The 16,540-nt window shown below is 44.3% G+C and overlaps 1 protein-coding gene and 1 long non-coding RNA gene across 4 annotated transcripts in view; one reads left to right on the top strand and one right to left on the bottom strand.

The window, feature by feature from the left end:
• LOC120095122 (uncharacterized) overlaps positions 1-16,540 on the bottom strand; it is a 145,020-nt gene that overhangs the window by 56,201 nt on the left and 72,279 nt on the right. The window contains exon 2 of one of the 2 annotated variants that reach the window (XR_015631731.1): positions 10,034-10,127. The exons of the other annotated variant lie outside the window; for it this stretch is intronic. This is a non-coding gene — a long non-coding RNA (uncharacterized LOC120095122). The remainder of the gene's footprint in view (positions 1-10,033; positions 10,128-16,540) is intronic. 2 annotated transcript variants of the gene reach the window in all.
• Positions 1-16,540, top strand: part of Shisa6 (shisa family member 6) — a 295,429-nt gene that overhangs the window by 239,943 nt on the left and 38,946 nt on the right.

Genomic DNA, 16,540 nt, shown 5'->3' with positions numbered 1-16,540 from the left:
GCTGAATTTTAGAGGGTCAGCCTAGACTACATAGTGAACTTCAGGCTACCTAGGCCTCAAGTGAGGGCCTTTCGAAACTCCCCCATACCAAACCAAAACAGAACTCTCCTGTCCTACAAATCAAAGCTCTGCTGTTCCCTGGTTTACGGGTTCCCTGGTTTACTATTTTACCTAACACTCCACTCCTACCCTCCACTTCCACAAGTCCACATGTGCACGGAACTTTCAGTGAATAGTACATTAGTGAGAGGATGGGGACAACATGGACAGGTACTACGTAAGCTGGAAATAATGTCAGTCCCCTCATCTGAAGTCACAGCTCAGAAGCACCTGGCCTGCCTGTGTGTCAGAATCACTTGGGAAACCTGATCTCAAGGCAGTTTGGAAGCCACCGAGTCAAAGTGCCTGCAGTCAGAAGCCAGTCATTACAGTCATCAAAATGTTCATTTTTAAATGAACTATTACTGGCTAAGGACCTCAACTGTCTGGTGAAGGTGACCTGCTATTCTGAGCCCCATAGTCTAAGGTTCACCGAGAGATTAGCCTCCTAAGCCAAAACAAACAAAAGTCACAAACAGGTAAGGAACTGGCAAGGTGCTGACTGGCCTCCAGCAGACTTTTCATAGCTCTAATTGAGAAATGCAAACTCCAGAACAAGCCCTTTCTGTCAGCTGTCTTATATGTGCATTGAGTGAAGAGTCTTGGATTCAGGGAGGCCCCAGCTCTGTGACTTTCGGGCAGTCTGCTTTTCCACACAGCATTTCTCTTTACTCTCCCCTTCCTCTCCTCTGTCCATGGAGCCAGTAGACTGAGCTATGTCACTGGCCATATTTTCTGGCCTGAAGGCCAAATGAAATATATTCTTCAGGGTCTGGGAGAATTACAGACACTTTCCATGTCACAGAGCAGGGAAGGAGGAGAGAGAGAGGCTGGCCCATGCCTCAGGTCCTGGCTGGCTATGGTAGGTACCATCTTCTCTTCTTCCCCCTTCCTGTATCAGTTGCCAGAATTTTGCAAAGAAGAGCCCCATGCCCATGATACTCTCTCAGAGCCCCTCTTGTGACAGCTGCACCTTGTGTCCTAGGCATGCTATGGTCTGATTAAGTGACATGCAGACAGATGCTGAACATGTTTCTGACATGACCCAGCCACCACGTCATCCCTGAGAACTAGGTAGGCGTGTTAGCTCATATGTTCAGGGATCACACTCTCTCCGTCCCCTTCATTTTTAAAGCATCAGGGGACGGATTTATCTGTGGAATGTGTAACAGTTGTGTTGTTTTGGCTGCAGGCCAAACTTTTAAATCACACAGTTAGAAGCTGTGGGAAAGAAGTGTCAATTATTAAGGCCATCTGTGTATGGAGGATTCCCAAAGAGAACTCTCAGAGTTCCTTCTTTATATATGGCCCATACCCCTACTCATCCATTGCTCATGCAGCCATCCATAGTTCAGCCACTGATATAAAAACTAAACTTTTTACATTGTGGGAGCTCTTTGCTTCCTTTGAATCTGAGTTCTAATCACCAAAGATTTTCTTAATGATCTGTGGGGTAATGGGTCTTCACTGTTTAGTTTCGTGCCAGGCCTAGTGTCCTCTTACTCAGTAAGTGTGCCTGTTACTTTTTTGTCATTGTGATCAGTCACAAAAAAGGCAGTTAGGTACAGAGGAGGAGAAAATGCTACCAGATGCTTTCAGTCAGCAGAGCAGCCCAGGAACCTCTAGACATTGAGGAGCTGGAAACAGTTGAGGTCACACCTCTCCTTTAGCAGCAACACATAGAGGCTTCCTCAAGATATGGAGTTAACACCCAGCCAAGAAGCTTCTCTTAAAAGAGGGCAAGGAATGCTTCAATGCCAGGGTCTACCTTGGGGCAGCACATATTTAAAATTTGAAGCATCATTGAGTTGAGAATGAGCAGCGGGCTTAGAGAGGCTCACAAGGCTATCACAACTGCCCACACACATATTAACCATTCCACTGTTGGGCAAGCATCAGGCATAGGGGTATCCCTAGAAGTGTGATAGTATTCCCTCTTACAGACTTTCCAAGTCCATCTGGAGGACTTCTGTGTGTATTACATCAACACATAGACACAAACGTTAGCTGTGCTTCACTCTCAAACATGTGCTCCCTAGGTCTCTCATCACAAGGTAGCTGGTGGGCTCAAAAAATCTCTCCCTTAACTGAACAGCTCTTGGCTACTCAGCTGTCTAGAATAGGCTACAGATAGAAGCACTGAGACTCATACACACTCAGAGCATTGACAGGGAGCAATAGCTTTCGCTCAGCCCATGGAGTGTGAAGTCTCAGCAGACAGTTGAGGCTACTCCAGGAAGTGTTTGCCACATGCACGCTCTCCGCATTTCTTCCATCTGTCCTATACCATCAAAAACTGCATTCTGGAGTCACAAGGAAATTCTTCCCAACATACAGCAGCTATCAGCGGAGGCTGCTTGGAAAGGCAGCTTTGTTGAGCTCCAGAATGGTTAGAAAGACTATGCAGCTCTAAAACTCCAGGGAGCCTCACACTGCAGTCTCTATCTACAGAACTAGTTACCTGCAGTAACTCTGCATCCAGCCTGTGTGCTTACATACAACAGCCCCCAGAGGAAGGGATCTTGGAACATTAGCCAACAATATTGGGAATGAGAAATCTAAGGCACAGAAGTGAAGTAACCTGCTCCTTGTTCCATAATAATGTCGATTGTCCATTCCTAGCCCAGAACACATTTCATAACACATTTTGGGGTGTGTTCATAAGGCCAGGCCTCCTCTTGTGTGTAGCAGAGAAGAGAGATTGTCAGAGAGAAAGTGCTCTGCATATTTCAATATAGAAATCATTGATCATAGACAACTCCTTAAGTTAATTCAAATGAAATCAAATTAAAAATTCATTTCCTGAGTTATCCCAGCCATGTTTGGGGTGATTGATTATATTGTGAATGTACTGGAGTTTTCATCACCTCAGAAGGTTTATGGAATATGTTTAGGTATACAGAGAAACCAGGATGCCAAATTGGAAATACTTTCAGGGGAGCTGTGTGCCAGGAATTGTGTGTGGGTCCTGTCATGCACTAGTGCCTTCAGTCTTCACTGGGGTTGGCCTGAGAGCGTTTCCCTGAATCCTGCCTTAGAAAGGAAGCTGTAGGGTTAAGTAACCAACTATGATTACACAGCTTGTAAGTGGACTTGGATTTGAGTCTGTTTGACTTCAGAGATCAGGACTTAAGGATTAAAGAACATAGGCTACAGCACTGCTATTGAGCCAAGAAAACAGATGCCATCCTCAAGATGGGAAAGACAATTAAAGGGCTTGGAGCTAATTACAGGAATTAACGAGGCTTGCTGCATACTTGAAGAGAAAAGCCCAGGGGTGATGTAATCCCATCTCTAGGAATGGGAGGCTGCTGAGCTGGCAGCCTCCTCCATAGGTGCTATAGGCCAACAGAGAGAAAAGGGCATGAAACAAAGCCAGCTCTGGTTGTTCACAAGGCCATGCTTCTGAGTTGTAGAGAAAAGAAGATGAGGTGGGCCACCACACCTTGAGATAATCAGAGAAAAGGAACCTTCCATCACATACCCTAGAAGGCTCCAATGGTGTCAGGGAAAGGGGAATTTTGTTCTTTCACTTGATGGTGGAGTCAGAGGGGAAAAGGTAAGGAACAATGGATAGACATGGTAAGGGATCAGTTGTCCCCTCACAAGGGCTTTATTAGGAAGTAGATAATTTCTTGATACCAAATCACCTTTTTCCCACTTGGTTCTTCAGAGGCCCTTCTCCTGGAGCCGCAAGAACACAAAAGGAGACCTCAGTGCTTGGAGAGCATCTCTAGTTCAGTCCATTCACTCTGACATGTGAAGGTGCAGATGGTCCAAAGTAAAAGCAGTCTCTGTCTACCAGGTTCTGGGTTGGGGTCCTGGGGTCACATCTAACTGGGAAGCTCTGGTGGACACATAACCTCCTGAAGCCTTCCTTCAACAGGACAAGAGATAGCATTTTGAGGTTGGTTTGGGCACAGAACCATGCCTCTAGGAACTCACTGTGGGTAAGTGTGGGTGTGGGGAGAAGGGTTGAGAGGCTGAATCCAGCCGTTGATCAACCATTTCAGGTTTTATTTTATTTCTCCTTCAGAAAGTGGTGCTATTAAAACTCAATTTAATTTCTCTGTGTAAGATTTTGAAGAGGCTTGGAGGTCATCTCCTAGCTAGGACTGTCATCTTGCAGATAAAGAAACAGGATCATAGAGGTAAGATGATTTGCCTATGATGGTTCAGCTGGTCAGTGACCAAGTTAGAGCTGGAACCCTGAGACTGACAACATGGACGTTTTTAATTGGAAGTTCTCAACATCAGGAGGATGTCTTTTGCCTATTATCCAGTGCTGGGAACCTAGTCAGATAACAAAATAAGAGCAGGGTTCCTCTTTGGTCATTGACAAATCAAATTAAAGCCCTGAATTTGTTAAAGGAGGTTGGAAGACAGAGATGAAGTCTGGACTAGTGGTCTGGATGGAGCTCAGTTGAGCCACAGAGACAAAGTTTTGATCTTCTTGCTGTCATCAAGACTCTGGAGGACATGGTGGCTTTGAGTATCCAACTCCCCCTGGTCCCCACCTAGCTTCATGGATTTTCTCCAGCTGCTTTCCTTGTGCTGTTAGCTGGTTTTTCTCTTGCTCTCCCAGACCAACCTGACATGGCCCTCGACAAGCTCTCTGTGGATTCCTAAACCTTCTTAACCCCAGAGATGTAATGATGCTTTGTGTGCTGTTTTTGAATGTATACTGAAAATGGATGTTGATTATGTTAAATTATGATGTTTGCCAACCTTCATCTTCTCTCTGTACCCGATGCTGCTTCATGTAGAATGCAGTAGGATGAAACCACATCCTGTCCCTGTCGTCTGTATTGTATGTGGAACTGTATGCTCTGTCAGTGTCTCTGTACCCTTTTGTATGTACAATATGTTGATGTGTATGCTCCTTGCAGCCTTCTGATGTCTGTCTCTGTGTCTTTTTAACCTTGTACTGATGTTCACAATGCAATAAAACAACCAAAATAACACAGCGCCTTCTGGCGATTTTTAACCTCCTTGGGAGATTCTCCTTTATCTGGGATGGATGCATGTGTTATTAGTAAAAGAGAGTGGGTTGGATAAATGGCTCTTTGGTGACCTGGAAAGAGTCTGTAGGCTCCTTGACCCTCTAGTGGATGTAGGCAGATGAGAACGTGCTCATATATGTGAAAGAAGAGTGATGGCTGCCTCCACAAGCTTGTCAGGTGAATCACTACCATCTAGAGTTTGCATGAGATCCTAGAGTGCACAGCAGAAACCAGGCAGCTAATTACCAGATTGTGCTCACTGGTGTATGTAGAAGGTCCATAGAACCCACTCTTTAATATTAAAACACTTAAGCTACTGTGCAAACTTTTGCCCTAGAAACACCCTGTCATCACGGAAGCACCATACTTCCTACCCCGCTTTTTCTGCTGTGTCACTGAAGCTCATTTTACTGACCCATTTAGAGGATGCTTCAGATTTTGAGACAGTCCTGTCCAAAAAAAAAAAAAAGGAAGAAAGAAAGAAAAAAATGAAAAACAACAAACAAACAAAACTCAACATTCCTGGACTTGGCCAGAGATGTGAAGATCAGAGGAGGGGGATAGCTTGCCTCTGGTCACATGGGTAAGCCTAGGTAGAGTAGTGGGGGATTGCAAACAGAAGAATGTGTGGTTATAACTTAACTCAGGGGTCTCCCAGCTTCTAGGGATGTAAAAACCTGGGTAAAAGTCTCAGACATATCATGACTAAAAATGATGGTAAAAAGGGCGGAAGAACACACCCACCCTCACATTCTTCATGGAAAAGAGAAAGAGCCAAGGTCTTAGGGACACTGGAATTTAAAAAGTGCTGCTTAATCCAGACATGTTATGCTGTTGGCCCTTCCCAGGGGCCAGAAAATGTGTACGAGGGAAGCTAACACAGCATTATTTACCCAGGTTCTCATGAGGGTGTTCCATAAACATGTTTCTAATGCTGCCTTGAAGCTGGTAGGTGCCTCCTCTGGGATTCCTACAACTAGATTTCCAGAGGCTTACATATCCATCTAGTGTGTTCTCAAAACAAAGCCTTTTGTTTAGTACCTAGAAAGACGTAGCTGGAATCTTAACTATTTGAGCTGTTGGGAGAAATTTTCTGAAATTCCAAACAATTGGTTCACTACTTTTTCCACGAGTGTACAGTCATCTTCCCTCCAGAGAGTAGGAAGAAGTGTGTTTTATTCCCTACAATTCCAAATTCACACTCAGATTTAATTAGAAAAGTTCTTGCCAGGAATATATTTCTTGGGCATGCTTGGGTTCATGAGTAGGTTACAGAAGCAGACACCTTCCTGTCTGCTACCCTTGCAGTGCACAGGATAGAACTCCACAGACTTTAGCCCTTTGTGTTATTTAGGAGAATATTATAATGCTTGTCTAGAATCTTCCCTATTCTAAGTCCTCCTTGTCTATTCACCATACTCATAGTCTACAGCACTTTGTAAATGGACCTTGAATCAGACAAGGTTTCAAGGCTCTTTCATGGCAATGCCAATAAATTGGATCCTTCATAAGTTTTAAAGATATTCTTTGCACTTAAGCATTATGATGTGCCTGATTTGTAAACCAACATGATTTGTGTTCCAAGAAACAGGATCCCCAAAGAGAGGATAGACCCCTGCCTTCCAAAAGTCATGCGAAACTCAAATGAAGAAGAAAGCCTCAGGCCTGTTCTTTCATCTCACAAAATGACTTATAAGTGTTGGAACAGCAATATAATCTAAGAATCATGGAGAACTGGGAGGAAGCTGTTTCTCACAGATATGGTGACATGGGAAAGCTTCCTGAAGGGAGTTGAATGGGAGTGAGACTTAGAAAGTAGGCAGGTACACTCTAGGATTTCACAACTAAGTACTTCTTAAACAATGGCATTAGCAAAGACATGTAGCATGATGAGAAGTGAGAGGAGATTGGATATTCATAAGCTTTGGATATGGTAGAGCTGGAAAGGGATCTTTTATTCCTAACCTGTTGTTGTAACATGACAATTTGTAAATCTTAATGAAGTTCCCACAGAAATAAGATATAGTGTGTATTTGTGTGTTTGTATGCTTGTGTGTGTGTGTGTGTGTGTGTGTGTGTGTGTGTGTGTGAAAGAGAGGGGGGGAGAAGGGGAGGGAGAGGCAGAAACAGAGGCTTTTTTAAGGACTGATATTTGTGAAGTTGATGAAAATTAATTTCATATGTGATACTTAGAGGAAGCTACCCTCATTTGCTTTTCTTGTCTGACCTTTCTGTATAATCTTCCTTTGTCTGTTCCAAGCTTTCTTCATTTCCTTTCATTTCTCCTTCTCTTTCCTTGACTCCCATCTGTAATCATTTTGGAAAGACGCTATAAATCGACAGAATAGTCTTTAACACTGGCTCAAAGACTCCAGGCACCACACAGAAGTTAGTTAGGGTTAGACAAATTCTTGGCACATTCCTTTTCTTCTTTGGAAGAAAAGGTGTTGATTTTGCTTGTTCTAATACCATAAGTGTGTCTTTAGTTACAATCATATGAGGACTTAGATAGGATTCGGCCCCAAAAAGTCACACCAAGCAATAGCTGATGGTGGGACATGAGGTCGGTGTTGAATTTAGTTGCTCTCTGCAATCACTATCAACAAGAGGAACACTGACCCGGAGAAACTTGAATGGCTAGACAAACAGTGATCTTGCACCATGCAGTAATGGAACTGAGATAATAGAATCGCTTTATAAATGAACTTTAAACTAAAACCAGTCAGGCAGAGAGCATCTTTCTTTTATGCCCACTAACAGTTCATGGCTTACAGACCAAGGTTCAGCACCTAGGACAGCCACAGCTCCCAGCCTGACCTGCTGTCTAGCAGATAGAATGGCAGGCTGACTAAAGGCAGAGCTTGAGGAGAGCAAAGAGATGCTCATAGTACACCAGGTCCAGAGTGAGGAGTTCTAGTCTTAGCTGTCCATGAATGGACAGGAAATTGAGTTTATAGGGTTGGGAGAAAATGCTTGAGGTGCCTCAACTTCTGGGTAATGTTAACTTGAAGCAAGCATGTCCCACTAACCCAATAGAGCTGGTGACTCCGCATCTCTACACCTGCTACTACTGTAACCCTTGGCAGGTTCCTTCACTGAACACTCAGCTTCCCAATCTCTCTGAGCAGTCTCCCTAAGAGGGATCAGAAGGAAAAGATTATTGCACACAACAGCAAGAACACAAGGGAGGTTAGGCTTGGCCTGGAGGGAGCAGAAGGAGCTGCTGGGCAGTGTCCCACTGAGGAGGATAAGGAAAGCTGAGACCATGGCAAGGGTGAGGAGGGATACTTGACTTCCTGTTGTTCTGTGGTACTACAGGCACTTGGATACCTTGCCCTGGGTAGAGGGACATTGGTGGTCTCACTGACCATTCATGCTACAAAGAAGAGCATCTTGAAAGTGGGATTTATAAATGAGTGACAGGAACAGCAGATCTGGGGTGGATGACAAGAGAGGAGACACAGAGACCAATGGCACTTAGGGGAGGCAGAGCAGAAAGGCACACATAACCTACTGCTCTGCACCTCAGGTTGTCACAATGAGTTCATAGTTTCCCTGTCCCCTGATGGTTCCTCAGCCATGTCCCTCTGGTCCCTCCCCAGACTCTCTTTGCCAGCTGTTTCTCAATATTACAGATGGAATGCTACAGCTGGGGAACCCTGAGGTGGGCAAAGGGCTAGAGCCTCTGCTCTTGCTGCATGGGGTGGGTGGGGGTGCTCCTGAGCTGGACAGGGATTCTGGTGGCTACATGATGTAGTAGCCTCACACATAAATGGGGTAGTCAGTGATTAGAGAAAAAAACTTCCTATACCCACTTCTGCCCACACTACAAGTTCTGAGGCCCACTGAGGGGTAAGTGAAGTCTTTGTTCTGCCCAATTCCTGTGTAGAGACTCATCAGGTGCCCCACTGTATCTTTTCCTCTGCATTTGACCTGCTAGACAGAATGCAGGCATTGATGAATGTGGGTCTCCACCTGAGCTTCCTAAGACACTGGATAAGACTTGAATAACTAATGCCATTCTGAATTACACGCAAGTCATGGGAGGTCAGTGTCGACTGATCTTAGTGCCTAGCTCAACACATCTCAGCCAATGGCAGGCACAGTAACTCATGCCACCACTGCAGAAGGTGCTGAGCAATTAGGAACTGAAGGTCTAGATTCCAAATAGGTGTGTATTCTGAAACTGGGAACTTCCACCTCCTGCATATGACAAGGCATTTTTTTCTACAAATACCACATTGCCCTCATCCATTAATTGGGCCCAAGGAGAGCTCCCACCTGATAGAATTGTGATTATGAAACCAGAGAGTGTATAAACAAGGCTGAGGCTCATACCTGGTGTTTGGTAAGTGTTTAGCCAGTACCAATTTGCTTACTTAAGTTTCAAAGCTGTGTAAATTAAGCAAAGTTATCCTAATACTCATATCTGTGCATAGTCTTCTCATTGAATGCAGTCAGTGAACCCATTCCACATGACTCGTCCTTCCCAAGCACACATAGATGGGGTGGGAGATAACATGCCCATGTTAGTGGAAACTATAATCCGAGGATACATCCACACACATTGACAGACAAGTCAGAGACAAAGAATAGAGACCAGCAAATATCAAGATACTCTGGCCCTGACTCCGCACTTTCACTTTACTGAGTTAATTATCTCGCCCCACCGACCCTTGACTTTTTATGAGGAAGTATGACTCCAAGGTCCTTCCCATCAATGTTCAACATTTAATGATAATGAAGTATGGTTTCATTCCCCTTACTGTTGTTTTCAACAGTTTCTTGATTTTTAAGAACTTTTGGAGAGATTTCTATTCAAAACTTAGTTCTTTGAATGAGCCTTTGATGATCTCCCTGAGAAATAACTGTATGATCCTTAACACATTAACAAAGGCACATCTTGCCATCTTTGTGTCTGGAAGGCTCACCTCTTGGGGGAGAATCCATTATCCTTCTCCTTAAGGCAAGTGAAGACAGCATCATCTACTGTTGTTCCCCTTTCGCCTTTGCTACCAGCATACTCTGGAAGTTTAGAACAGAGTTATATCCATCAGGTCATCATACACACACAGCCAGGGTCACTTCCACTTTTCAGTCCCTAGAGCAGGTCTGACTTTTATCTAATATCTATAATTTTATAGCTTTCTGTTTAGCCAAATAAAGTCTATTTGGGAACTGTCCAAATGTAATAACTTTAATTTTTTTAATCATAACCTTTTTATAATTGCATCTATGTAAATGGTAGACAAATGAGAATACATGAGTCAGCCGAAAAACATGGAAAAGTGCCAGTAAGGGGACCTACCATTCAGAGCTAACCATTTCTTATGTTTCTTTGATCACTTAATGCAAATAATTTGTATAATTACAAATCATATTCTAGCCTGTTTTCCTGTTGCTTCCCAGATCTGTCTTACATAAATGTGTTGCTTACCCACAAAGGAAGGCCAATGACAGCTTGGCCTTAAGTATTTTATTCAGCTTATGGACTGTGACTGGACACTTCTAAATGCCTACAATGACTGATGGTTCTAAGCAGAACTTTCTGAAATAATCCCTTCCTTCCTTCCTTCCTTCCTTCCTTCCTTCCTTCCTTCCTCCCTCCCTCCCTCCCTCCCTCCCTCCCTTCCTTCCTTCCTTCCTCCCTCCCTCCCTCCATCCCTTCCTTCCAATCCTCACCATTAGTCAAATATTCTGGGGAAATAGTCTGTACATTTTTAAGATTTGGGGAAGTGTACTCCTGCTTTTAATGCTGTACAATTTGAAGTGAGTGTGAATACACAGTTTGTTCCTTGGGCAGCATGTGCCATTGCTGTACACTAAATGCCTATCTCAAATCCCATAAGCTTTGAGTCTGAGGAGGAGATGGGGTCTTGCTGTTTGGGTCATTTCTTTGGACACTTAGGTGCATTTATTCTTCATAAGCTTATTGAGCAAGTGCGTGCCATTGATCCAACAGATATGTATTACCTGTCATGTGCCAAACACTCCTATGGTATATCTTCCTTTCTGAGTCTGTATTGACTAGACAAGGATGTGTCTTCTTTGAGAACTGATGCTTGAGCCCCCTCATCATTAGCCTGTGCCTCATCTCTGGTGCACAGAGACTGTTATAAATTCTTTCCCCCCACTCCATGGAGATTGTCACACCTGGGTATTTATTACCAATCTATCTGAGCCTTTTCTTCTCTAACCTCTTCACTAAAGGAGTACAGGAATTTGGAGACCAGCCCGCTGGGAAAAGGCAAGAGGGCTGACCACAGGAACCCTGCAGGGTGAGATCTGAGTGAACGGCCACACCTCTAAGTCAAGCCTAGGCTTGACACGCCTGGAAACTTGATCTCAGTGTTCCAGATGCACTTCTACCAAGGCTGATCCACACTGACTAAACTCACTGGAGGCTCAAGTGTGCATTACAAAGAGACTCATTTGTGATGAGAAGAATAAAAAATAAGAAGAAACTGACAGGCCATCAGACAATTGTTGAGCCCTTCAGTACAATTTACTCCCCAGGCAAGTTGCAAGATCAGCCAGACATCTTAAGAGGGCTTCTGCATAGGAGAGCAGAGCAAGGGCCAGGTTATGGATTTGTAAGTTTAGTAATATGTTCTGACATCCAATGCACTGTTCATATCCTCTCCCGGGACAGTGCTTGGGTAGGGACAGCCAGTTGGGCACTGAGCTTTGCAGCTGACACACTAACACCCTCACCTTTACCTGGACAGCATTGTTATGGCTTAGGTGAGATCCCAACAATGGGTGGAATAACTTCTGGCTTCAATTTGCTGTTCTTCATTATGTTGTTTCAAGATGCTTTGGCCCACACATCCACAGCACTGGCTTAGCTGCACGAGTCATGAGGTTTAGATTTTCTGTGTCCAATGTATGCATATTGAGAACTTTCAGGTAATCACATGCTGTGGGACAAAAAGGTATGGGCTTCTGGTGCTCGCTGACATCGAAAGGCATGATGGTCAGTCTTAATGTTGGTTAATCAAATCTGAGGTAACAGTTCTAATCAAGTCCCCCTTGGGGAAATTGCTCTTCTTTCACAGTTACTACAGATCTGTACTACAGCAAGGCAGACATCTCCACACCGGCATCTCAAGCCTTTGGCAAATCTGTGATCAAGCTTAATTTCAGGGGACAGTTTTGAGTAACCTTAGGCTCCTTCACATGGATGGCACCCCATCTTAAGTTCATGTTTGTGCTTTGAACTCAAGAGCAATTCTCAATGTAGCAGAAACCTAGAAAGTCCAGTGCCAGTGAAGTAATAAAGTGGGAGACTCTCAGCCTCTGTGGGATGGAAGCCAGCTTCTAAGTACTCAGTCTCCTACCACAAGGCACCTGTGATTTCCTTAGGAGGCCCTGCACATGCCACATGCTGCACTAATTACCAATACATACTAGAATTTCATTCTTCCCACATCTTGACATCAGAGGTCAATCTACACAACACAACACACACACACACACACACACACACACACACACACACACACACACACACACACTAACTGCTTTGAGTGCTGTAGAGGCCAGGAAGGTCTTGCTGTGGGCACAGGGAGTTGAGATGGCATCAGACAGAGCCCTGTGAGCCTCCTTCAGAGACTACAGTGGGTGATGGAATTACCTCAGGCAGCATGAGTGTTTTTCACCACAGGACACTAAATCCTCTAAATCTTCCTACCACTTATCACCATGTTACCAGGAGAACCCTTAGTAGATGTTCCCAATGATCACCAAGACTCCATTTAACCCTTGAAGTCCCAGCTAGATGAATTTCCTATTTTAAACTGGGCCTTTTAAGAGTCTGAGCCTCTGAGGTGAAACTCTGGCAAGTGAGTGATGGATTCTCCCCAAACAACAGATTGGAGGAAGAATTTTTTTTTCTTTTTTGTAAGTGCTATGACATCATCCTAGTCATTAACACGGAATTGCTCATAAACACCATCACTTTTGCAGTGTTCCACAATGATCACTGGGAGCCATTCTATACACTGAAGGTTAGCATTTCCTCAAGCACTAGGTTGTCTCAAAGGTGAAGCCTCTGCTCTCCTGGAAGCCTGTGGTCATGGGACATCTCTTCTGTTGAAGCATTGGTAGCAGATGTCAAAATGACTCCTTATAACAATTCATCAGAGTCCAATTCCAGGGTGCAGAACTTTGGTGGTAAACACTAGATTTCAATCCCCGTTCTGCTGAGCACCCATCAAGGACTCCTTGACAACTCACCTCCTTCACTCAGCCTCCTTCATCCCTGCTGAGCGCATTGCCAGGGACAGAACAGAGATTAGATTTCAAATGAACATAGCAGTCCCTGATTGCAACAAGGCACAGAATCAGTAATGCGCTAAATCCAGCATGATGATGTCTCTTGCTACTTTCAAAGAGAGACAAATGAATTAGAAAGGGGGCTGAGGAAGGCTACTGTCCCCGGCCATGGATGGTCTCAGCAATACCATCTAACAGACTATCGGTGTCATGTTCCTCCAAACCTTCAGACATGTTGGTAGATTCCGTGTGTTAACACTTGTTACAGCCAGGGGTCACATAGCTTCAGTACTCTCTGGAATAGGAATCATGTCAAAATGTATCATGTGACTTGAAGTCTTTGGGGTTAGGAAAGCAGGTACCAGAGGTAGGAGTCTAGAAGCCAGAAAGAGGACTGACTGGGAGTGAGTGGAAGCAATTCTCTGTTTCATGAGTCTGTGGATCACAGGATTGCTCATGTCCAGGGGACTGTCCAGGAAAGCAGAAGGCTGCCCCTGAAGCCACAGTCAAGTCCAATAACTTGTCTGTACTTTCCACTCTGTAGCACTGGCCTACACTCTGCCATGGCCACCTTTCCTGCAGACAGTTTACTGCCTCGGTGGCTTTAGCATAGAGCTGTATGGATACTCAGGATTCCATGGGGAAGGTGCAGAGTTCCAAATTGGCCTTTGGCTTACCTTTGAAGCCTTCTCCTATAGTATGTAGAGAGAAGTTAGCTTGGCCTTGGCTTGTATTTCTTGCTCAGCCACTGCACTGTCAGCTTTAACTAGGTCCACCCTTTACCTTTCATTACACCCGTGTGTCCAGGAAGGTCTTGTACATGTTTTTCTGTTTGGTTGCTTTCTGTATTCATCTATCTATCTATTTGTCCATCTATCTATCTATCTATCTATCTATCTATCTATCTATCTATCTATCTATTTATCTATCTATCTATCTTGACATAGAATCTCTCTTTGCCACTCAGGCTAATCTCAGTCTGCTACCCAGGCTAGCCTGGACCTTCTGATGCTACCGAGTGCTGGGATTACAGCTATGCACATCAGGCTTGGTGCCAACAGTTTATCAAGGCATTTCTCCCAGGACTTTGAGGGGCCCTTACTAGGTGAATTCTTGTTTATTCTCCTGTCTTATTTGTGTATCAAGAAGCTCAGGACTGGAGGTCCCTCTTTTGTTCACACATCTGGGTGTGGTGGTGGCTGTGGTGGAGTTGGTGATGGAGAAGGTGGTAGTGGTGGAGGTGGTGGTGGTGGTGATCGTAGTGGTGGTATGAGCACAAATTTTAGTTCCAGATTTCCTAGTCTCAAGTGCCATGCTATGGTTCATTAATTACGTGTGTCAGCATGTGCCTGAGTTTCTCACTTTTTCTATGCAGAGCAGATACACGGACTGCTTGAGAACTGTTAGGCACAGTGTCTAGAAGCATGCTGGGCATATAGTGACATTAACTGTTACCGTTATAGATGGTGACACTGGAGAGAAAAAGACGGGCTCTTAATTGAGTCAGTTGAAAAAGAAAAAAAATCTAATGCAGAGTCTTGCCAAACTTGTTACATGTGGGACAGGAAACACACACACACACACACACACACACACAGACACACACACACACACACACACACACACACACACACACACACACACACACCCTGATGCTTTGGGAATCCTGCAGCTTTCTTCTGACCAGTTGGCTTTCCTGCTCTGAGACAGTTCCACCGTGCGGCAAGGTAGGCTCACCTGGGGAGCTGCCCTCTGTTTGTTTTATATTGGAAAATGATAGTTGTGGGTGTTTTGTGGAGTACAAAGTGATGCTGAGTTCTTTCTTAATATGACTGGAAATGATTAAATCAAGCTAATTAACATATCCATCACCCCAAATGCTTGATTGTTTTGGGATGAGACTGTTTGAGATTTCCTCTCCTGGCGATAGTGGGATATGCAGCGCTCAGTTGTTCGCTCTATCCACCACGCTATGTAATCACATTTTTAAAAGAAGCAGCGTTATTGCTCCTGTCTAAGGATTTGCATGCTTTAACTCCCGCTCCGGGTCTGAGTTACCCCCCTCTATTCCTTACACTGTGTGTTCAACATTTTTCAGATGTCACACAGAGTGAACGCGGTGTTCATCTTCCCCTCATTCTCAGCCCATGTAACACACGCAGTCAAATAGGAGAGTTTCACAATTACAGTGCCCAGGCCTCACCCAACGCCAATTATATCACGATTAAATTGTGGAAGAGGCAGCAGCTGTCAGACCACTACAAACATTCTGCTTTGAGGGGTAAGGAACAGCCAAATCAGAAACCACCCTGTAGCACACTACCCCATCCCTTCTTTCCACACCTCTTCTCCCCTCTTTTCCCTTCTCTTCTTCTCCTTTCCTCCAGTAACCCCAGCAGAGGAACTTGCATTACACTTCTGAGAAAACTGAAGTCATTAGATGGACTCTTCCTTTTGCCCCTGCCAAAGCTGTCAAGGGACCCCTTTCTCCAGCCACACCATCCTCCTCTCTTCTCAGAACCAGTACTTGTCCCCTCCCTAGTGATGCCTCCCCTATGTCATTGCTGCTTCCTCTAGTTGTTCCTCTCTGCTCAGTGGCTGTCTTTTTCTCTTGCAGTCATTACTAAGAACATACAGCTTTAGGACCAACAAACAAACCAAAACTATACAATTCCTCCAGCTCTTGCCATGAAGAGCCGCTGGCCTGGGCACCAAAAATCACTACAGAACTTTTCCTAGTAGTCAAGACGTGGAAACAAATTTTGTCCATGGGAGTACCAATGGAGAGAAAAGGCAAATGTGATACAGTCTTGTAAGAAGGTGTAGGGCTAGGCACCTCAAAATCTATGAATGCTCAAGTGTCTTTTTAAAAAGGCTCTATGTTTTCACAGCACACGTGAAATCCTCTCTTTGGCGTTAAATTACCCTTAGATCACAGGCTATGCCTACAGCATTTGTGCTATGACAATAGTGCCGTGTTCCTGGGAGAACGATAACAAGAGAGTTCATGTTCAGTATAGATGTGACCATTTTCTGAATACCTTGATCTATGATTTGTTGAGTTGTGGATATAAGAACTATGGGTGCATAGGGCTATCTGTATTATTTAGTCTTCAAGATAAATGAGATTGTGACATATTCTTCAAGAGGAATGAATCTTT

The sequence above is a fragment of the Rattus norvegicus genome, chromosome 10, assembly GCF_021556685.1.
Source record: "Rattus norvegicus strain SHRSP/BbbUtx chromosome 10, alternate assembly SHRSP_T2T, whole genome shotgun sequence".
Lineage (NCBI taxonomy): Eukaryota > Metazoa > Chordata > Mammalia > Rodentia > Muridae > Rattus > Rattus norvegicus.
This window is presented reverse-complemented; position numbering and strand designations above follow the sequence as displayed.